Raw genomic sequence first — 21412 nt, 5'->3', positions numbered from 1 at the left:
TATGTAAAATTTCAAAGTTTATTTGACATTAAATTTTGAAGAGCATGATGTTGAGGTTATATGATGAGTTATGATGTTACACTTTGAAGGTGCATAGTTTGAGTTTGAGGATGACAACATGATTAATAATGAGTTATTATGTTGTAAGAGCATATGTTGACGTTACATGATGAATCATGAGAGCGTTTATATCATATGATGTTATATGATTGAGGATGCATAATTATGAGTTATGATGTGATGTATTTGAGATGTTTTGTGATGAGAATTGTTTGAGCAGTTGTGATAAGTCACGATGATTTAGATGAAGGAATCTAATGTCATTGTTAAGAGAGATTTTTTTTTTACTAAGTAGAAGGATGAAATGAGAACTTAGAGCTAAAGCTTGAGAGAATTAGCAATTGCTTTAAGTACTTGTTGGTTTGAGTTATGAGTTTGAGTTATGAGCTTGAGTATAATAGCATGATTAATGATGAGTTATTAGCATGCTGCAATGAGATATTGTACGATATGTTGAGTTGTTTTGTGACGCGAGTTTTGCTCACGCAACCTTAATGGTACTTGAGGAGGTATCATGAGCCATAGTCTTTGGAGATGGCTTTGAGAGAGAATTGTTGAGTTGTCTTACTGAGTCACGAAGATTTAGATTAAGGGATCTAATATCATTGTTTAGAGAGATTCCCTACTGAGTAAAGATGGGACGAGATGAGAATTTAGATGTTTTGAGCTTGAGTTTTAAGATATCAGTACTACTTAGTAGGAGTTTTGCTAAGTTATGTTTTGTTTATTTCTGTTGCTGGAGCCAAGTAGAGTTAGTTCCTAGAGTCACCTTTAAGTTCTCCTTATAGGTTGGCCAGGACTGTTGGCACTGCACGAAAGTGGACTGTTGTGAGATCGAACTCAGGGAAGATCGGATACGAGGACGAGGCGTACAGTATGTGGTACAGAGATACCCTAGCAGATTTTCAAACACATGTTCATAGACTATGAAAGGATGAGAAAGAGCCAAGGAAGGCTAGGGTATGAAAGGATGAGAAGTAGCCGAGGAGGGCTAGAGTTGATGAGAATGAGAAGAGAAGCCGATGTAGGCTAGAGCTAAGGATGATCTTGAGAGTATGAGCAGTACACCCTTGTTTTTGATTAGTTTCAATTATATTGCGATGTATATAACTTACTTAGGAGATATTGATACTTGAGCTTTTGACATGCTGATAGATAAGCATGCGAATATAGTACCCTACTGATGTTAAATAGATGGATGTTCCTAGTGTGCTAAAGTAGCAACTAGATGAGTTAACCGGTAACAATTACCGTAGGAAGTCCAAACAGAGACATAGCACCATTAATGGTGTCGGTTTAGAAGGGACATTACGATAGATACTATGGTTTTTGTAGGGTTTATATAACCCCTTTATGTAAGTCCTCTAAAAAGAGGCATTCTACTGATGGATATATTAGGTTGATCAGAGTGGTCTTTTTGTTAGCATTTCGTGAGTGCTTATTGCCTTACAGATGAATGTTAAGGTGACCGTGAGGGTTTCCTTAAAATTGAGTTAGTAAATTGCACTTGAGTTTCGAGGATGCTTAGAGCGTTGGTCGAGTTGAGTTTTCCTTTTGTGATTTCAAAAATGCCTCAAAGATATCATCAAGAGTGTGATGTGAAGGATAGGCGGGATAATACTCCGCCACCACCACCGCAACATGAGAGGAGAGTCGAAAAATATTGAACTTTCGAAACAAGAGTCTAGAACATAGGACCCTGAGTTTAAGCTTTTAGCTTGCTGGTGTGAACTTAAGTTTTGTTATGTATAGTATGTTGAGGGTTTAGAAGACACAGAATTTTCAAGTTCGGGATAGTATATCCCGTGTGACTGGGGAGTGATTATGTTGGACCTGGCCAGTCCACATGATCCAAATCTCAGTAGACGTCTTTTGGGTTGAAAATCCATGTGTTTCAACTTTCGGTTGAAAAGCCAGATGGGTTCATACTCGAGGTCATTTTGTTCGACCTAGTAGTTAATCATTTCATACCCTCTGGTCATTCTTTTGATTCTCTTGAACAATTTCTACAACACCTTGCTTTGATGTTGTGTTGAGTTTGAGCCTTGCAACTCGTGAGTTGTCATAATAAGATCCCCTTGATTGATAAGACTAAGAAGTGTTAGTCTACTGACGTAGTATACTACCCAAATTATGGCTTCGTATAATTGTGTCTCATTGTAATTAGTTGAGATTAGTCTTTGTCCTATAAATGATATCGACCACTCATTATGATAGAAATTCAGAGTTCAAGCTAAGATCGTAATATAGTGTTCGAGTACGAGGACTTAAGTTAATTGGTCTACGATAGTTTTAAGTGATTCTTATTTTTATAGATCTAGATTGTATGATGTTATGTGTGAAGTATATGCCTTGAGATGTGAAAGTTCGATGGAGTTTAGTTTACCCAAAATTGGGAACTTTTGAGTCAATGGTTAAGATGATTAATAGATGATGAAGATGAGTCCATGAGATGTATATGATGATGATTGATGGAGTAAATTGAGTATATGATGTCAATTGATGATTTTGATATGAGTTAGTTTAATAAAATTAGGGATATGTGTATCTATGCTCTAATTTGTAAATTGATGGGTTATATGTGAGATTAATTGGCTAAGATTGATAGATCTATGAATGGATTAAGGTATCATGTGTGTTTATTAAATTTCAAAGAGTTTACTTTAATAAAAATTAGGACTTTTTGCCTATGTGTTATTTAAGTGATTTTGGCTTAAGATATATGTATTTGAGCATGATATTAGTGTATAATTATGTTTGAGTAAATCTTTTGTTGGCTAAGAAAATTTTTGACTTAGTTTAGTTTGTATGAGTTTTTGAGTTTTCATATTTTGAGAAGTCGATGATTGATAAAATGAGGTCTAATTGCTTTATGACCATTATGTGAAAGTTTGTCATGTTTTATTAAGAGTTTTATGATGATACATGAAGTTTCATTAGAGTTTAGTTTACATGATAAAAAGGAATCTATATGTGTATAATGATTTATATGATAAATGAGATCATGTTTGAGTATTTGAGTAATTTTGAGCACGAAAATGAGAAGAGAATTTTAATGATGAGTTCGTTGAAATGTTTTACTTGAGATTTGAGGTTATGATGTAAGAAGAGAGTCAAGATTTAGTATGATGAGTATTATAATGTGCTTGAATGTTTTCAAGTGCTATATGTGTTTAAAATGAGCTTTGATTGGTTTTCTTTGAAGGGATGTTGAGTTGAGCATTTAAGAGTTTGAAATGAGATTTTGGTGAATTTCGTACGCCTACTGACCTACTATGATCGACGGTTTTTAGATGTCTAATAGCTTTGATAATTTTATAACAAATCCCTACATGAGTCTTAAGCACACCGGTAAAATTTCAAGTCATTTGGACTTCGTTTACTATTTTTATAAAATACAAAACCTAAACTGCACATTACTACCGAGAATTTCAGAGAACAGGAGAAAGAGTCATTCATTTCAGTAGCTTCCTGTGTGATCTAGATTTCAAAATTTTTATGGTATTAACCTTATAGTGTTAGCTAGATATCCACCAAAGTTGAGCCCAGTTTGACAACGTTTACTATTTTTTTAAAAATCCAAGTTTTCGATTGCTCAAAATTGCCGAATATGGTAGACTGTAGTAAAACAGTCATATCTCCTACAATACTTGGAGTTTTTGACTCTACTTTTTTTATATGAAACTAGACTCGAAGACCTTTCTTTTGGTATGAGTCTCGAGTCCAGGAGGTGTCGGAGTCAGAACAGGTTAGATTTTGAAGTTGAGTCATTATAAAAATAGAGCATGTTTTGATAATGTTTGATTGTGTTTTCTTATGGGCCTTAGGTGATTGTGTTGTCTATGTGTTTGAATGAGATTAGACGAGCCTTATATGAGAGACAAATCGAGACTTGGAACCATGATTTTCTTGAAACCTATCCTTGAACTTAAGGATTTGAGATGAGTGGAGAGTTTATATAGAGTTGAGTAAGGAGATAGAATATGAGATAGAGCATAAGTTTCCTTTCATGTCTCTGATTATCATAAGTTTTTGATGTCGAGTCTAGAATAGTATCTCTAGACTTCTAAGAATGTCAGTAACCCTCAGCTCGCCGCCACACTGCCGCAACAAAGGTACGATAATAGTTTCAAAAATATACATATATGTATTTCAGATGTTATGAAAGTTTTTCAAGAAAATGTGCGCCTTATGTTTACGATGCTATGTGAATGCTTTTTGTCGTGTTTGGGACTACCCGAACCCATAACGACTCAATGAATGTATTTCGTGTTCGGGACAACCCGAGCCCTTAACGAATCAATGTATGTATGTATGTATGGTCGAGTTAGATTCCTTGAATCTTTCCGGCATAAGCAAAGTTTTCATGAAAGGGACATTAAATGTCCATATATGTTAAGGTTTCAAAAGAAACAGAAGTATGTATGTATGAATGAATGAGAAAGCTTTATGTTGTCGTTTTAGGCTAGCTGCTGGGTCATCTTACAAACCGTTTGAGTACCACCCTAGAATGCTTTGAGAATGTTAATCGTGATAGCACCGCTTGATCGATTTAAGTAAAGACTGGTAAGATAGAAATGTTTAACATAGAGATGTTACAACATAGAGGCAATGCTTTAAGACTAAGGATTCACTTGAGCTATTTCAATAGCGGTGAGATTAAGTTTTTCACATAAGAACTTATGTTGCTTATGATTATGATGTTAGTCATGATAGCTTGGCTAGAACAACATAGAATGGACTTTCATGGTATCAGTAACTTATGATGAAGTACTTATTAGTAAGTGCTTTAAGTTAGAAGTTGACTTAAAGCTTTATAAGAGATAAGAAGTTGACATGATTGGGGGCGAAGCTCCCATTTGACTGAGTGATTCATCGTGCTGGGTCTGGTCAGCCCATATAACTAAGATCTTGGTGATTGTCAATTAGGATTTTGACCTTGAGTAGGGCGTCATCCCAATGTATAGACTCACACTATGTAGTTGTCACAATAAGATCTTATTTTACCACGATAAGCACAGTAATGACTAGAATGACTTAGTTTGCTGTCAGTTCTCGAAGTACTAGAAGGTGATATTCTCACAGTTAGAAAGATACACTAAGCATCAACCTATCTTTTGACCGATAGTCGGTAGAAACAAAGCAACTTCTGGAATCCCAAGTGGAGAACCAGGGCAGATAACTAGTATGATAGAGTTTTCAACAAAATATCAGGACGTGCTCCAAATATGGTGGACACTTATAAGAAACGCGTGAAGGAGTTCGCAAACGAATGGCGTCATGAGATATTCAATTCCCCTACCAAGCCAAAGAAATATTACGTAGGAGCAACCAACGAGCAAGACTCTCACCATCGAATCACTGCTACCAAGGGAGAATGGGAAGACTCCGACACAATCTGGATATACACCACCTCAAGATGTGGTGAAGGAAAGAAAATGGAATGAAGAAAACAACAGAAAATTCGAGCATAGAAAAAGAACTTTAGAATAAGACTTAAGATCCAACCCAACCTCAAAGCCAACAACCTCACACTAGAAGGGTGATTGTTTCGGCTAAAGTGTCAAAAGCTCCATCAATAGGAAGCAAGTATTTGTTTTAAACTTCAGAGAACTTGAGCACTATGTCTCATTAGCCCCAAAGTTGAATTACTTGACTTATGACTTAGAACTCGTTGTGGTTGTGCACGTGTTGGAAATTTGGAGATACTATCTCTACGGAGTTAAGTGTGAGGTCCTTATAGCTGACAAGAATTTGAAGTGTTTTTTTTTTAGCAAAGAGATTTCAATGTAAGACAACAGAGACGATTCGAATTAGTGAAGAATTATGATGGTACTATCAATTGGAAATTAAGATAAGATGTTTCACCACTAAATATAAAGTACTGATTGATAATTGCCTTATTCGGTTTAGTAATTGTTCAACATCCGGAGACAATATCAAGCTGTGTAGTTGCATCAATAGTTAAGTGTGAATTGCAAGAAAGGATTATGAAAGCACGAAATGAAAATGGATATTGGTGAGAAAATGTGTCTCGCCTCAAGAATAAGAAAAACGAAAGGATTCACGAAAGTCAGGAATAGTGCACTAATGGTTAGTGGAGGATTGTGGATGTATACACTGAATATTACGTCTCGCAGTTAAGAAAGTATGTGATTAAGAAAGATGAGATAGTCCAAGCTCAAGGCTTAAGTTATGGAGAGAAATCAGTTTAGTGACTAGATTGCAAGGTTTAAGTGTTACGAGGCAATAATATTGTTCTCGTCATGTAGAGGAACCATCACAGGATGGAAAAGGCTACAAAAGAGATGAATGAAACGAATGACTAGTATCACAAGCTAGAATACAAGGTATGCAAATTTCGGGACGAAATTTATTTTAAGGGGGGTAGTATGTAATGCCCCGCTCTTTTAAATACATATTAGATTAAATATGTGCATTAGTTATAAATTTTTTTTTAATTATTTATTGTGATTATTTTGTTCAGATAATATTATTTCAGCAAAAGTCTGTATAAGAGATACAGAGCTGCGATTTAATATTCAATCATGAATCAAACCAATAATTAAATTATTGGTTTAGCTACACATTGAAACTTTGCATTACCAGTTGATTGATTCAATAGTATTAGAAATTTTAGATTTATAATCGATTTCATAAATCGTGTTATTTAAATCGAATTGTTAGAATTATAATTTGAGATCATATGCATAATAATTTTATTATTTCGCGTTATATGTGTTAAGGTATTAAGTCGCGAATTAATTCCGACTTTCACGTATTAAATCTCAAGATTGAGGATTTAATTTATATAAATACGACGAGTATTTATTAAACAAGAATTGGAGAATTATTACAGGAACTAGGAGAAACTAGATCACGGCACTACACGTATTTCTCGATTTTTCATCCAACACAACAATTCCTACATGTTAGTCAAAAAGCAGCTCCCACAATTGTCAAAAAGTTGCGGCAAGCCATTCAACAATGGCAACATTTCTTTTCACACTGCAGCCACCTACCACCTCAATTCCCTATAAATAATCCTCGAAGCAGCATTTGTAAATACACCCAAAACCAAAGAAAAAAAAAGATTCATCTGCAATCTAGAGAAAGAGAGGAGCAGGTGAAGGGTTGGGAGAAAAGGTGAATAGTGAAGTACTGTTCAAGTGAATAGTGACAGTCGTCGCGAATAGTGAAATTCGTGAATAGTGAAAATTAGATAGTAATTTTCACGGGGAATAACGGGTTGTGAGTTGAGTGTTGTGAGTGTTGTAAACACTGTATATTTTTCTCCCTTGTTAAATAGATCTGCAGCAGCTCCGGAGACGTAGGCATAATTGGCCGAACTCCGTTATCAAATTTGTGTCTTTATTTTGTCAAAAGATGCAAATTTCAACAATCAAATTTTCAAAAGTTGCAACTCCCGGTACCAAAAATTTCCACCATTTTGATTATGTTGTCTGCAGAAACTCCTCTATAAATTGAGGAGAGTTCTGCAGAAGGAAGAAGTGCAGCAAGAGGTGTGAGGCAAGAGAGAGTTTAGGAGAATTTTTAAAATTTCTTAATTGCAAGAGCTCAAGTGAGCTCCCTTCGCCAGGCTATTTCTTCGCCGACCGGCCACTAGGCTCTGAACCGAGAACGTGTACTCGTTCCTCCATCTTCAGGCTACCAAACCCAACAATCGAAAGGCCGAAGCCTTCTCTATATTTTCCTGACCAAAGGCCGCAATATCCTTCGGAGGCCAACGTCGAATTCCCGACTTAGCCACCGGCCAACTTACGGCTTTCGTTTCTCACTATCCTTACGACGAAAAAGGATTGAGAAAACACCGTTGTGTAGCCTGATCTACCTCGCACGAGGAAGACTAAGTCGTAGACCTTCGCGGCTAAACACCATCGCGGAACGACGACCAGAAAACCCCCGACGAACAACTTCCATTAGTGCTCACTTGGACAAGGGTAAGTTGACGCCCTTATTTCGATGCATTCCCGTTTCTATTATATTATGGGAAATTTCTGGGGTATAGATGGGAGTGTGGTGAATATTTGTACAAAGTTTCATGTTATTTGAACTTCGTTTACTACTCTTTTAAAATTTGAGAAGTCTACTGCCAGTATCTGCTGAAACTGTCGTGAGGCAGATGATTAGGTTAATTATTTCAGTAACCATATGTTGATATTTAGCTCTCAAATTTTTATTCTATGAAGATATATGTGTTAGATATCTACATATAAAATTTGAGCTCATTCAGGTAACGTTTGCTATTTTTCAAAAAATCTGGACTTTCAGTTGGCAGAAACTGCCGAATCTGGTAGGCGATGGGAAAATCGCTATATCTCTTAAACTACTTGGAGTTTTTCAACATACTTTTTTTTCAATTAAACTAGACTCAAATAGGTTTCTATTGATATAAAATTCGACTCCATACGAGTTCGGAGTAAAAGCAGTTTATTAGTTGAAGTTGAATCTATACAGTTTTGTTGAGATGGAAATGATTCAAAATAATTCCTATTAAGGATTTTAAAGTTTTATTGTTGATAAAATATCACTTTTAGATTATAAATGAGCTATTGATGTGTATATATATATATTGGTGATTGGCATTATTAAATGGGGAAAAGGAAAACGTTTTATGTTTATATAATTATTCTTTATTTATAATAGATAAATAAATGAATAATATAAAATGGAATTTCCTACATCCTCAAAGGTACATGAAATATTTTGATAAAGGAAGAACGATTGTATATGAGTTAGATATAGTCGTTTAAGGAAATATGGGTAGTTAGAGAAATGAGTGAATAGTGATTCACTGCATTTGTTGTTATCTTTTCTATTATTCACTCGAACACATGTTTTCGTGTTATCAAAGGTTCAAATAAACAAAAGCGTCTGAGTAACCTATCGCGCTAAGGAAAGAGAATCATTGTCTTAAGTAGCAAAACACTGCAATCAGGTGGGCATTACTTTTACTATACGTATATAGAGATCCCCTACGTATCGTAGGCCTCTTATACGAATGAATGCATGAGATGATCTAACTGTTAATTTCAGTTTCATATATATCAAATGAGTTTAAATGTTACATTCAAGCAAGTTATTTCATGACAAAATCTTTGAGTTAAAGTTATTTCAAGTATTGTCTTGCCATAAAATGTTTAAATTTTAGTATGATATCTATCTGCTTTGGCTTTGCCAATGATGCAATCGAATTCGGGTCCTGAGCAGTTGATAGCTATCCTGCCAGGACTAGTGTACACCAGTGACCGTGAGTCATCTAGCGGGTTGGCCGGTCAAGTGACCGTGAGAGGTGGCCACCTCTCCGGCACACAGTTCCAGATATGATAGATTACAAGAGAACTTAGACTGCAGTCGAACTTTAAGAATCACAAATGAATTTAGTAAGCTTGGGCCTTTTTAGCGAAAAACTCCCTTGCTGTACTGTTTATGATGGCACGACAATTTACAGTTTTGAAGCATGTATTTTTATACCTAGGCATACGTGCCCACTGAGTGCTTTTGTACTCAGCCCTGCATATGTTTTCTAAATGTGCAGGTTGAGCTGATGTGATGATGGTGTTGCAATGAGCGGAGTCTCCAGGGTTGTTAATAAATAGTTAACCTGTCTAGAATATGTCTTCATACATATGTCTAGCTACTTTCCGCTGCAAGATGTTGTTGATGTTATAGTATGTTATGTCATACTTTGAGTCTTAAGAGAATGGTTTCATATGATGTATAACTTGATTAATGATATTAATTAAGTTTTATGCTGTCTTTCATAGACTATTTTCAATTGAGTATTCATGAATGAAAATGACGAGTTTTATTAAGATGAGTAAGTTTTACGGCTATAAATGACGCCCCTTTTCTTCCCCTTCTTCTTTAACCCCATCCCTAGTCGTAGATCACTCGGCTTAACTATCCTTAGTTAGGGCGGGCTGTGACAATATATTTCAACTACACTATCACTACACTCACTTGCTTTACTTTATTGTTCTTGTTTATTATTCTCTAACCTCTATTATATATATACTCTGCTCTACTTATTTATTTGTTATCATGTCTCATGGTCGTGGTAACCGTGACAAGTCTATCAATTTCGACCCCGAAGAAGATATTGATAGCACTCCCACTTCTTCCACTTTTCCTCAAAATGTTCAAGTTCCATCATCATCCTCTAGGAGTAGGTGGAAAGCGCCTGTTGAACGAGGACCTTACGGCCCACGCCGGGAGGTTGCCGATTTGGCGGGTGAACGATATGCTAGACAACTTGTAACAGCCCGACTCCCGGGAGAATAAGAAACGAGATACTGAATGGGATTGCTAGGCTTTGTTAGAATAAAATAAGTGATATGTTCTTAGATTCGGGTAACACATTTTTAATGAAGGAGTGCCGCAATTGAAGGATAATAAATACAACAATTAAGATAGGAATTTTTCCAACCAGGATCAAAAGTTCGGAGGTCTGAGGCAACAAGATAACACTTCATACTAGACATACATATATGCGAGATTCAATCGCTAGGAATGCGAATGCCAAAAGAGTTCATAATAATTAGGCTAAGAATATTTAAAGAGTCAATCTCAAAAGATATTCACCTAAGTGAATATTACGGCAGCGGAAATTATTATATGAAACTACAGCAATATCCTCCCTCAGCCTCGCATGACACCACCTGCCGCTCAACCTGCAAAAGGTTTTGAAAATAATTGCAGGGCTGAGTACTAATATACTCAGTGGGTTTAGCCATTTGAAAACATTTGAAAATCCATTTAAAAGAATAATCCATGCTATGAACAGTATAACATAGAAATATTTGAAAGCATTCCATGCATACTTAAAATAAATTTGTGGATCCATTTCCAGTCTTCTCTTTATTGGTGCTTCACCTATAATGTGAACATGTGGGAGCAGCCCACAGAGGTCCACTATCATGCATGTTTCAGAAATTGGAGCAACCCAAGTCTGACAGTCTGAGGCAAGTGGGAACAACCCACAATACCCCTTTGTGTGTACACAATCCTAACCAGGGCGATCCAATCGCTACGCCGACTAGGACCCGATTGTTAGATAACATAGGAGCACTTTAAACAATAGAGAGATAAGAAATATTTTAACATGGACATTCATTTGGATTTGCATAATACAAGTAGAGCTCAATAACTCAAAGCTTACTTTGGAAAATAAAACCCACCTTGATAGGACAAGCCTGTAGATAAAATTTGCACAATTCTCTTCTTGTAAAACCAGTGCTAAAACCTTCTATCAAATGGACCTACAAGATAATCTAATCTTAATAGGTCGCAAAATATCTTATGAGCTAACAATTCTACCAAGCTGTTAAAACTTAATATTCTACACCCGAATTTTCAAAACTCAATTAGAAATCTTAAAAAAATTGAATTTATCAAAATACTTTTTGCAATATTCACTATGCATATTCATATCATATTTCAAAATCACATAAAGTAAATAATTACACTTAATAAAATAAATAGTCTTATTAAAAAAAATTAGTTGATTAAGAACTTAACTAAATAATTTTAAGTAAAGCATGATTTAACAAAAATTAAATCAGCCCAACATCTAAAAAAATGCAGCTCAATTCTTGTATTAAATCAAACCCATCTTAATAGCCCAATATTAAAACCGTAGCCCACAACTCATCCCCTTTATTAAAAGAAAAATGACACACACACACAACCCACAGACGCACGCACACAACACAGACGCACGTACACACACACACCCATACGCACCCTCTCCCTCTCTCTCCTCTAACGCTACTGCCGCAGCCGCCCGACGGAGGCCGGCAGCCGCCCCCTCTCTCTCTCCTCCGACTTCTCTCTCTTCTGATCACTAAATTATTAGCAACAAATTACCGCAACTAACACGGTGCAATTGTAGCACAAATTAAGTAACCGAGTATCGTATCCACAGGGACTATTATGACGAATCACTCTAAGTAATCCTAATTACACTCTAGTAATATTCAGGCAAACGAAAGAAGGAAGGTTTAATTAACTTTAAACTAAAACGCAAATAACAATGATTAAAAAGATGTAGGAAAATTCGAATATTAAAAGACAACTGATCCTAGGGTAGTAAATTCATTAACTAAATCCACATAATAAATCTATTAATCCTATGTACCAATTTAATCCAGTTATGATGAGAGATCACTTAATTAATCAATTACTCTCGCTAGAGCAGCAACGATCGTAGATTAGTAAATTCTCTATCTCCGCTAGGTCTCAAGAAAATCTACTAACTCCCAAAAGTTCCTAAGAATAGCTCCCTATGATCCACCTATCTCCGCTAGGTCTCAAGGTTAAAATCATATCATACATTCCTGAATCCGCTAAACAGTTATCTCCGCTAGGTCTCAAACCGAATAGCTAAACATGCAAACTATTGATCAGATAATTCACAAGAAAATAAGCACCAGGAATTATGAATCATAAACTGGAAGGCACAAAGGTATTAACAAATAAATCACATAAATTCAATCAACTATTTACAAACCCTAGAATCAGCTAAAGGAAACTAGCCAGACATAATAAAATCAAACATAAACATAATTAAATTGAACGCAATTGTAAAAACAAATTGTATAAAAACTGAATAAGAACGGATGTAGCAGCTTGAATCTTCAATCTTGATCCAAACCTTAAAAACTAGAAAGCAATAAAATTCTAAAGCTAAAAACTAAAGTATGAATACTAGGGTTCGGGGTTCTTTTTTTTTAATAGGTCAAAGGAAGGCCTATTTATAAGCTTCAGATTTCCTTTGGATCACCATAAAAGTTGCCATGCAAAGTAGAATTCTAATAGCAATAGAATCGTGTGAATTAAGGCAACTCTCCAGCTAGATGCGCACTCCGAAGAAACTCTCCCACTTGCGCCGACTTCGCAGCTCTCGCCAGAGGAATGGATGATTTCCCTGACCTCGCCAGAGAAGTGGGTCGCCAGCGGAATGATGATCTCTCTGGCATTTGCCAGAGGAACGGTGAATTCTCTGCTATCGCCAGAGGAATGGGTGATATCTCTGGTACTTCGTCAGCTCTGGTCAGCGGGGAATCAACTCCTCTGACCTTTTTCGCTCTGGCTTTCTTCAGAGGAATGGTGACTTCTCTGGCAACTGGGACTCTCGGCAGAGGAATATGTGATTCCTCTGCTCTGGCTTCTCTATTCCTCTGACTAGCGACTCCTCTGATTGATTTCTCTGGCGATTCCGCACTCGCTTCGATTCCTCTGACTTCAGTGAAATGGTGATTTCTCTGCTCTGGAGATGTCGGTTCTTCTGGAAAACGCTAGATTCATCCAAAACTGCATTCTTCCATCTCGAGAGTCTAAATCTCCTGCAAAGCATAAAATACACCATAAACGCACCAAATTCCAGAAGATTATCTTTAAACACGCACATTCAAACCCTTAAAAATAGTGTAAATTAAACATAAATCATCTTCTCCCAGCCCTCTCTCTTCTCCTCCCACCTCTCCCTCTTCTCCGTCGACGGCAGCGGAAGCCACCGCCGGCGCCGCGTCGACAGCAGCACGGCAGCAGCTGCCACCTTCTCTTCCCCCGTCTCCCTCTTGACCGGCAGCAGCAGCTGCCTCCGCCGTCCCTGCACGGAGCAGCGCCGCTGCCTCTCCTTTCCTCCAGATCCGGCACCGCCGGCGCCGTGTCGACAGCAGCACAGCAGCAGCAGCGCCGTGGCCGATGCCTCCTCCTCTTGCCACGCCGAGCAGTCGATGCTGCTCTCCTTCTCCGGCTAAAAACCGCCGCCCAACACCCCTCCTCAAATCATCTCAAAACCACCCTCTATCTCATTCTAGTATTCTAATTCATTTGAAATGGTGAAGAGAAATTTTAATCTTTTCTTATGAAAAAAATTCAATCTTTTCTTATGCATTGGGAAAAACACTTGAGAAATATACTTACAAGTTGTGTTATTTGATTTGTTTGGTGTATGGCTGAATTTGATTTGAGGTAGATATTGTTCAAAGAGATTTCTTGTGTTTCGATTGAAATTCTGTAAGTAAGGAAAATAGAACGAAGAATTGTGTTTACTGTGAAAATGGTATGAATGAGCTTGAGATGTCAAATTTATTCCAGAAAAGTAAAATGCATGTAAGGTGATTGGCTTAAGATTTGGTGAATGGTAGAGTGATACGTGGTTGAATTTCTTGATGAATATGACACATGGCTGCTGCCAAAAACATAACCCATAAATCTCTCTACGAAAACAAAAGTAAAAAAATCTACAAAATTTAATAAGAGTACGTGGGTTGATATGAATTTTAAAAAAAATTGTGGATAAAAATGGGCTAAAAAAATACACATAATCTTAACTTAAAATTAAATAAGACCCAAACTAGGTAAGTTATTTAGGCCCAATTCCAATTAAAAGTAAATAAAAAATAAAATGTAAGACCATTTCCTTTGAGCTCGTCTGATGTTAATATGAAATAAATTCACATAGTCACGTATTTGCATTTAATTATTATTAAAATGCGTTTTTATTAAAAAAGAAAAGAAAAAAACCTAAAACCACCCTTGAAAGCACAGGAAGAGCAGACTAAGGGCCGAGCCTCATTAAAACCTTTTCACGGAAAACCCAGTGGGAAAAACCGTGAAAAGGAAAAAGAGTACCCGTCTAGAGCAAAAAGAAAAGAAAGGAGAGAGCGGAAGAGAAAGTTTCCGGAACTCCGGCCTAACCATCGTCCCCAAACAATCCCGGCTCTTCCTTCCAGAAAAGTAACAAAACAAAGGCAAAAGGCCGGTGAGACGTCGTCGCCTAAATGCCAAAACTCGAGACCAAAGCTACACGGCCGGTTATACGCCGTCGCCGTAAGCTCAAGTAAAAACCAACCCAACTCAAGAATGCTACACGGCCGGTTATACGCCGTCGCCATAAGCACAATTAAGAACCAGCTCAACTCAAGAAAGCTGCCCGGCCGGTTATACGCCGTCGCCGGGAGCTCTCCACCACGCCCAAACCCAAAAAACCTCTCAACATAAAGTTTAAGCAACAACACAAGAGTAATGCAAGTAATTCGATCAGACCCAATTCTCCGCTAGAAGTGAATTCCCTAATGTGATCACCTTTATAATCAATATCACCATTTTTTCACACTTTGTGTGCTTGAGATTTTTTTTCGACAGTTGAGCCATAATTCATGAAATAAAACTATTTGGATGTAATCCAAAGTCTTTTCACGTGGTTTCCCATGCTCATAGTTAAACTAGAGGAGCAGAGACTCAGAGCTATCGCATTTCAGAACAGGCCAGATGTTTCAGAGCTGGCAATTTTTTTGAAGTTGGCAATTCGTCCACCATTTTTCACATTTCACAGATAAGATACGATCGTAGGCAATCACAATGACAACACTCCTTCTAGCATCTACCGGACAAATCACGTTTTACTAACTTACAAAAGTGTTGCAACAAAACTCATAATTCTTTGCACAATCAAGAAACATATATCAAAGGTAAAACAAGAATATCCTCCATTCATTCACAAACCCAAAATTCACATCGAAAACCATCTTCTCTTCCACAGATTCATAAAAATTAGCCAGATTCGAGACCAAAAACTAAGCATAGAAAAATCAATTTCGCACAATTTTTGAAAAATATAAGCATAGAAACACCCCCCCACACTTAAAGTATGCCATGTCCTCAGGGCATAAAAGAAATACAAAGAGTATAGAAAACATCCCTGATTATTGGCATTGGAACACTGAACCATCGTGGGTGGCGGTGAAAAGGTGGGTTTTGCGGCCTTGGTCAGAGTAGAGAGTGGCTGCACTGGACAGAGTAGAGAGTGTATCGCTGGCAGAGCAGCGCGGATAAGTATATCGCCGGCAGAGCAGCGCTTAACGGGGCAGCGAATTGAGTGGCTCCGCTGGATATGTGCAGCGTGGAAAAGTGCAGTGAGGAAAATGGCCGCGCTGGAACATGAAAACCACCAGAAATCTGGCAGAGAACACTTGCCCCCAAACTAAACAAAGAAACAAAAGGAGACAAAAAGAAACAAAACTAAACAGAAAGAAAGGAAAACAAAACAAAGAAAAACAATTGGGTTACCTCCCAACAAGTGCTTAATTTAACGTCTAGAGCTCGACGATACCTCAAACTCATGGGTCATTGAATTTGACAACTTCAAGACCACGATCCACGTTTGACTTGAAGTATGGTTTGAGACGATGACCATTGACAGTGAAGGTAGTGCCATCAGCGGCAAACAACTCATACGTCCCATTCCAATTGCTCTTATGCACCACATATGGCCCTGTCCATCTTGATTGTAGCTTGCCAGGAAACAAACGTAATTTCGAGTTGTATAGGAGTACCTCATCTCCTGGCTTGATTTCCTTGGTGCGGATGCTTAAATCATGGAATTTCTTGGCCCTCTCTTTGTAGATGCGGGAACTTTCATATGCCTCATTCCTCCATTCATCCAGCTCTGTCAATAAATCGCGCCTTGTATGGCCAGCCTCCTTGAACTCCAGATTGATTCTCCTCGTCGCCCAATATGCCTTGTGCTCAATCTCCACAGGTAAATGACATGACTTGCCGAAGACGAGTTGATAGGGAGACATACCAATCGGAGTTTTATAGGCAGTGCGATAAGCCCAAAGAGCATCATCCAAGTGTTTCGCCCAATCCTTCTTGTTGGCCACGCTTTTTTCCAAGATTTGCTTGATCTCCCGATTAGCCAACTCCGCCTGTCCATTAGCTTGAGGATGATATGGAGTCGTCACCTTGTGCTTTACTCCGTACTTTGCCAACACGCTCGCTAGTAGCTTGTTGTTGAAGTGCGACCCCCCATCACTTAGCAACGCTCTCGGTGCTCCGAACCGAGTCAAAATATTCTTTTGCAAGAATTTAATGACTACCTTGGAATCATTGGTGGTAGTTGGGATCGCCTCCACCCATCGAGACACATACTCTACAGCAAGCAATATATAGGAAAAACCGCAAGAAGCAGGGAAAGGACCCATGAAGTCAATTCCCCAAACATCAAACAGCTCCACCTCAACAATGACATTCTGTGGCATCTCATCCCTCTTTGTAATGTTGCCCATGCGCTGGCATCGATCACAAGACTTCACGAAAGCATGGCAGTCTGCGAAAATTGAAGGCCAATAGAATCCACTATGATTTACCTTCATGGCAGTGCGGTTGGCAGCAAAGTGGCCTCCATTAGGTGAGCTATGGCATTCTTCAATGATCTTGGGCCATTCATGCTCTCTAACACATCGCCGAATAAAACCATCGGCGCATCTCCTGTATAGGTAAGGATCCTCCCAATAATAGAACTTGACATCATGGAGGAACTTCTTCTTTTGATAGTGCGACAACCCCTCGGGAAGGGCTCCAATAACCAAGTAATTACTATACTTTGCGTACCAAGGATCCTTAAATAGCATTGCCCAAATCTGCTCATCTGGGAAAGACTCATTGATGGCCATCTTCGGATCATCTCCTTCGATCGGATTCTCCAATCTAGACAAGTGGTCGGCTACCACATTCTCACACCCCTTTCGATCACGAATCTCCATATCAAATTCTTGAAGCAACAAGATCCATCGAATCAATCGGGGCTTGGAGTCCTTCTTTGTGAACAAGTAGCGGATGGCGGCATGATCAGTGTAGACAATTGAATGAGTTCCAATCAAATAAGAACAGAACTTATCAAATGCATACACCACAGCTAGCAGCTCCTTCTCCGTGGTTGTGTAATTCCTCTGAGCAGAATCCAAAGTTTTACTAGTGTAGTAAATTACCTTGAATAACTTGTCTCTCTTTTGCCCCAACACAGCTCCCACGGCCCAATCGCTAGCATCGCACATCAACTCAAATGGAGCACTCCAATCCGGCGTGATCAACACTGGCGTAGAGATCAGCGCAGCTTTCAACTTTTCAAAAGAAGCACGGCATTCATCGGTGAAGTCAAACTTCACATCCTTCTCAAGTAAAGCACAGAGTGGCTTGGACAGTTTGGAGAATTCTTTGATGAAGCGCCTATAAAATCCTGCATGCCCAAGAAAACTTCGCACTGATTTCACAGAAGTAGGCGGCGGCAACTTTTCAATGGCCACGATCTTAGCACGATCCACCTCCAATCCTTGGGCAGAGACTCTATGTCCCAAAACAATTCCCTCACGGACCATGAAGTGGCACTTTTCCCAATTGAGCACGAGTGCTGTCTCTTCACATCGCTGCAACACTTGAGCTAGATTGTCCAAGCAATTATCAAAAGAATATCCAAAGACAGAGAAATCATCCATGAATACCTCCATGATATTTTCAATCAACCCATGGAAAATTGCCATCATGCAACGCTGGAAAGTGGCAGGAGCATTGCAAAGACCAAAAGAAATTCGCCTAAAAGCATAGATGCCATAGGGACAAGTAAACGCGGTCTTATGCTGATCCTCCGGGGCTATCATGATTTGATTGTAGCCCAAGTACCCATCCAAGAAACAATAGTACTCATACCCTGCCAAACGGTCAAGCATCTGATCAATAAACGGCAACGGAAAGTGATCCTTTCGTGTGACTGCATTCAATGCTCGGTAATCAATGCACACGCGCCATCCTGTGACCAGCCTCGTTGCTATGAGCTCGTTTCTCTCATCCTTAATCACAGTCATGCCTCCCTTCTTAGAGACAACTTGCGTGGGACTCACCCACTCACTATCAGAGATGGCATAGATAATGCCGGCATCCAACCACTTCAGCACCTCTTTTCTCACCACTTCTTGCATAGCCGGATTCAGACGTCTCTGCGGCTGCACCTTAGGCTTGTATTCCTGCTCTAAAAGAATACGATGCATGCAAATAGAAGGACTAATTCCTTTGATGTCAGAAATAGACCATCCTATAGCAGACTTGTATTTCCTCAAAACTCGCATCAACTTTTCCAATTCCAACGAAGATAGATAGGCAGACACAATAACAGGAAAAGTTTCATTTTCACCCAAAAATTGGTACTTCAAGTGCTCTGGAAGTTGTTTCAGCTCAATTTTGGGTGCGGCCGCTGGCCCGGCTGATCCCTCTGGCCTTCTTGATTCCTCTGGCCCGGCTGATCTTTCTGGCGCAGAGAATTCTTGTTCCACCAACTTCCTTCCCCCATCCACAGGTTTGCAAATATCCATGTAAGGTACAGGGTCGATGGGATGTCTCTCTACAGCCTCCAGCTCTGCAATATAATCTAAAATCTCATCACACGCCTCGTCTAGATTGGAGTAAGGGTATAATGACTGTGTGATGCACTCCTCCAAAGGATCCTTCACGGTTGCAGTGGAATCCACTACAGACTCGATTAAGTTGCAATCCTCGATTTGTAGTTCAGCTGGCTTCTTCATTGCATCATAGATGGATAGTGTCATCTTTTCATCATTGACGCGGAAAGTAAGATCTCCCTCTTGAACGTCTATCAACGCACGTCCCGTAGCCAGGAACGGACGTCCTAAAATCAATGGAGTATTCTTGTCCTCCGGCATGTCCAAGACTACAAAATTTGCAGGAAAAATAAACTGCTCGACCTGCACTAGAACATCCTCCACAACTCCCTTGGGATATGTTATGGAACGATCTGCCATCTGTAATGCAATAGAGGTAGGCTTGATATCTCCAATCTCCAACCGGTTGAAAATAGAGAGAGGCATCAGATTGATGCTTGCCCCTAAGTCACAAAGAACACGGGAGAAGTTCTGCCCTCCAATCACACAAGCGATAGTGAAGCTCCCTGGATCCTTTTGCTTTAATGGTAGCTTCCTTTGTAGCACTGCACTGCATTCCTCTGAAAGATTAATCATCTCATATTTCCCCAATTTTCTCTTGTTGGAAACTGCATCCTTGAGGAACTTGGCATAGCCTGGCATATCTCTCAAAGCATCAAGTAGAGGAATGTTGATGTGAAGCTTTGAAAACATCTCCATGAACTTGGCCAACTTCTGATCCATCTTTGGCTTTGCCAGGCTATTCGGGAAGGGTGCTACAGGCTTGTACTCTGGCCTGGGAAACGTAGGAGTAAGATTAGGCTTCTTAGCATCAGAGGTTTTTGATGATGCCTTAGAAGTTGACGGTGACTCACGCACAATCGTCTCCAAGTCATCCTCCTCAACAATCTCGACATTTATCTCCTTTCCATTATTGCCGTCCCGCTGCTCTGCAGAGGAATGGTGATTCCTCTGCTCTGGCCGATCCCTCTGCTTTGGTTGATCCCGCTGCTCCGGATGATTCTGATACTGGGTCCCGCTTCTCAAGTGAATTGCATTACACTGATTTTTGGGATTAATTTCAGTGTTGCTGGGAAAGTGGCCCGGCTTGTGCTGTGCAGCTGCTTGGTTAGCCATTTGACCAACTTGATTCTCTAACATCTGCACCTGTTTAGAAAGTGCTGACACATTTTGCTCCATGTTGAACATTTTGGTTCCCAAGTTTGCCGAGTTTGTCTCCATCCCGGTGACCTTCACCAATACTTGCTTCATCATTTCCTCCATTGAATCTTTCTTTGGCTCATTGATGACTCCCCCACTAGAAACAGAAAATCCAGGTGGGGGCTGCAAAGCATTGTTGGGATTTGAATAGGAAAAATTTGGATGATTCCTATTATTTGGATGATACGGTGGATTTCCGCCCTGATGTCCTTGATAGTTTGGTCTATTGAATTGGTACTGCCGCTGGACATAATTAGCATCTTCGAACTACGACACATCAGGTAAACTTGGCTGCTGAGGAATTTTAGCTAGCAGTGCCTTTCTCTCCAACTCATACTGCTTGTGAAGAGCTTCATATTTCTCCTTAAAATCATCTATTTCCTCATTCACAGCTGCAATTCTTCTCGTGGAATTTCTGTCATTCGGCCATTGATAACTGTTGGAGGCCATCTCTTCTATCACACGATAAGCCTCCTTTGTATTTCTATGGAGAAGACATCCACCTGCAGTAGCATCCACCATACTTTTTGTCAGACCAGTCAAACCATTATAAAAGTGAATGATTTGCTGATCCTCCGTGAAACCATGTTGTGGACAGTTCCTGAGCAGCTCACGAAATCTTTCCCAGGCATCATGAATGGTCTCATCTCCTAGCTGGGAAAAGTGAGAAATCTCTGCAATGATTTTCTGAGCTTTAGAGGCAGGAAAGTATTTTGCTAGGAAAGCTCTACACAAATCCTCCCATCCAGTAATAGCACCTCTGTCCAGACTCTTGAACCACTCCTTCGCTCTGTCCCTAAGAGAGAATCCAAACATCTTCATTCTGATGGCATCAGGTGGCACTCCATTCTGCTTAATGGTGTCGCAGATATCTAGGAACTGGGTAATGT

The 21412-nt window shown here is 39.2% G+C and overlaps 1 long non-coding RNA gene and 1 other non-coding gene across 2 annotated transcripts; both read left to right on the top strand.

Moving 5' to 3' along the window:
- Nucleotides 1-6816: 6816 nt before the first annotated feature.
- On the top strand, nucleotides 6817-9859 carry LOC130988583 (uncharacterized). Its single transcript, XR_009090142.1, has 2 exons — nucleotides 6817-8021; nucleotides 8936-9859. It is a non-coding gene; the product is annotated as an uncharacterized LOC130988583 (long non-coding RNA).
- An 11243-nt stretch (nucleotides 9860-21102) lies between these two features.
- LOC130991109 (small nucleolar RNA R71) lies at nucleotides 21103-21209 on the top strand. Its single transcript, XR_009091072.1, has one exon. It is a non-coding gene; the product is annotated as a small nucleolar RNA R71 (small nucleolar RNA).
- The last annotated feature ends 203 nt before the right edge of the window (nucleotides 21210-21412 follow it).

Source organism: Salvia miltiorrhiza, chromosome 6 (genome assembly GCF_028751815.1).
Source record: "Salvia miltiorrhiza cultivar Shanhuang (shh) chromosome 6, IMPLAD_Smil_shh, whole genome shotgun sequence".
NCBI classification, from domain to species: domain Eukaryota; kingdom Viridiplantae; phylum Streptophyta; class Magnoliopsida; order Lamiales; family Lamiaceae; genus Salvia; species Salvia miltiorrhiza.
The sequence above is the reverse complement of the archived record's forward strand: the minus strand, read 5'-3'. Positions and strand labels throughout refer to the sequence as shown.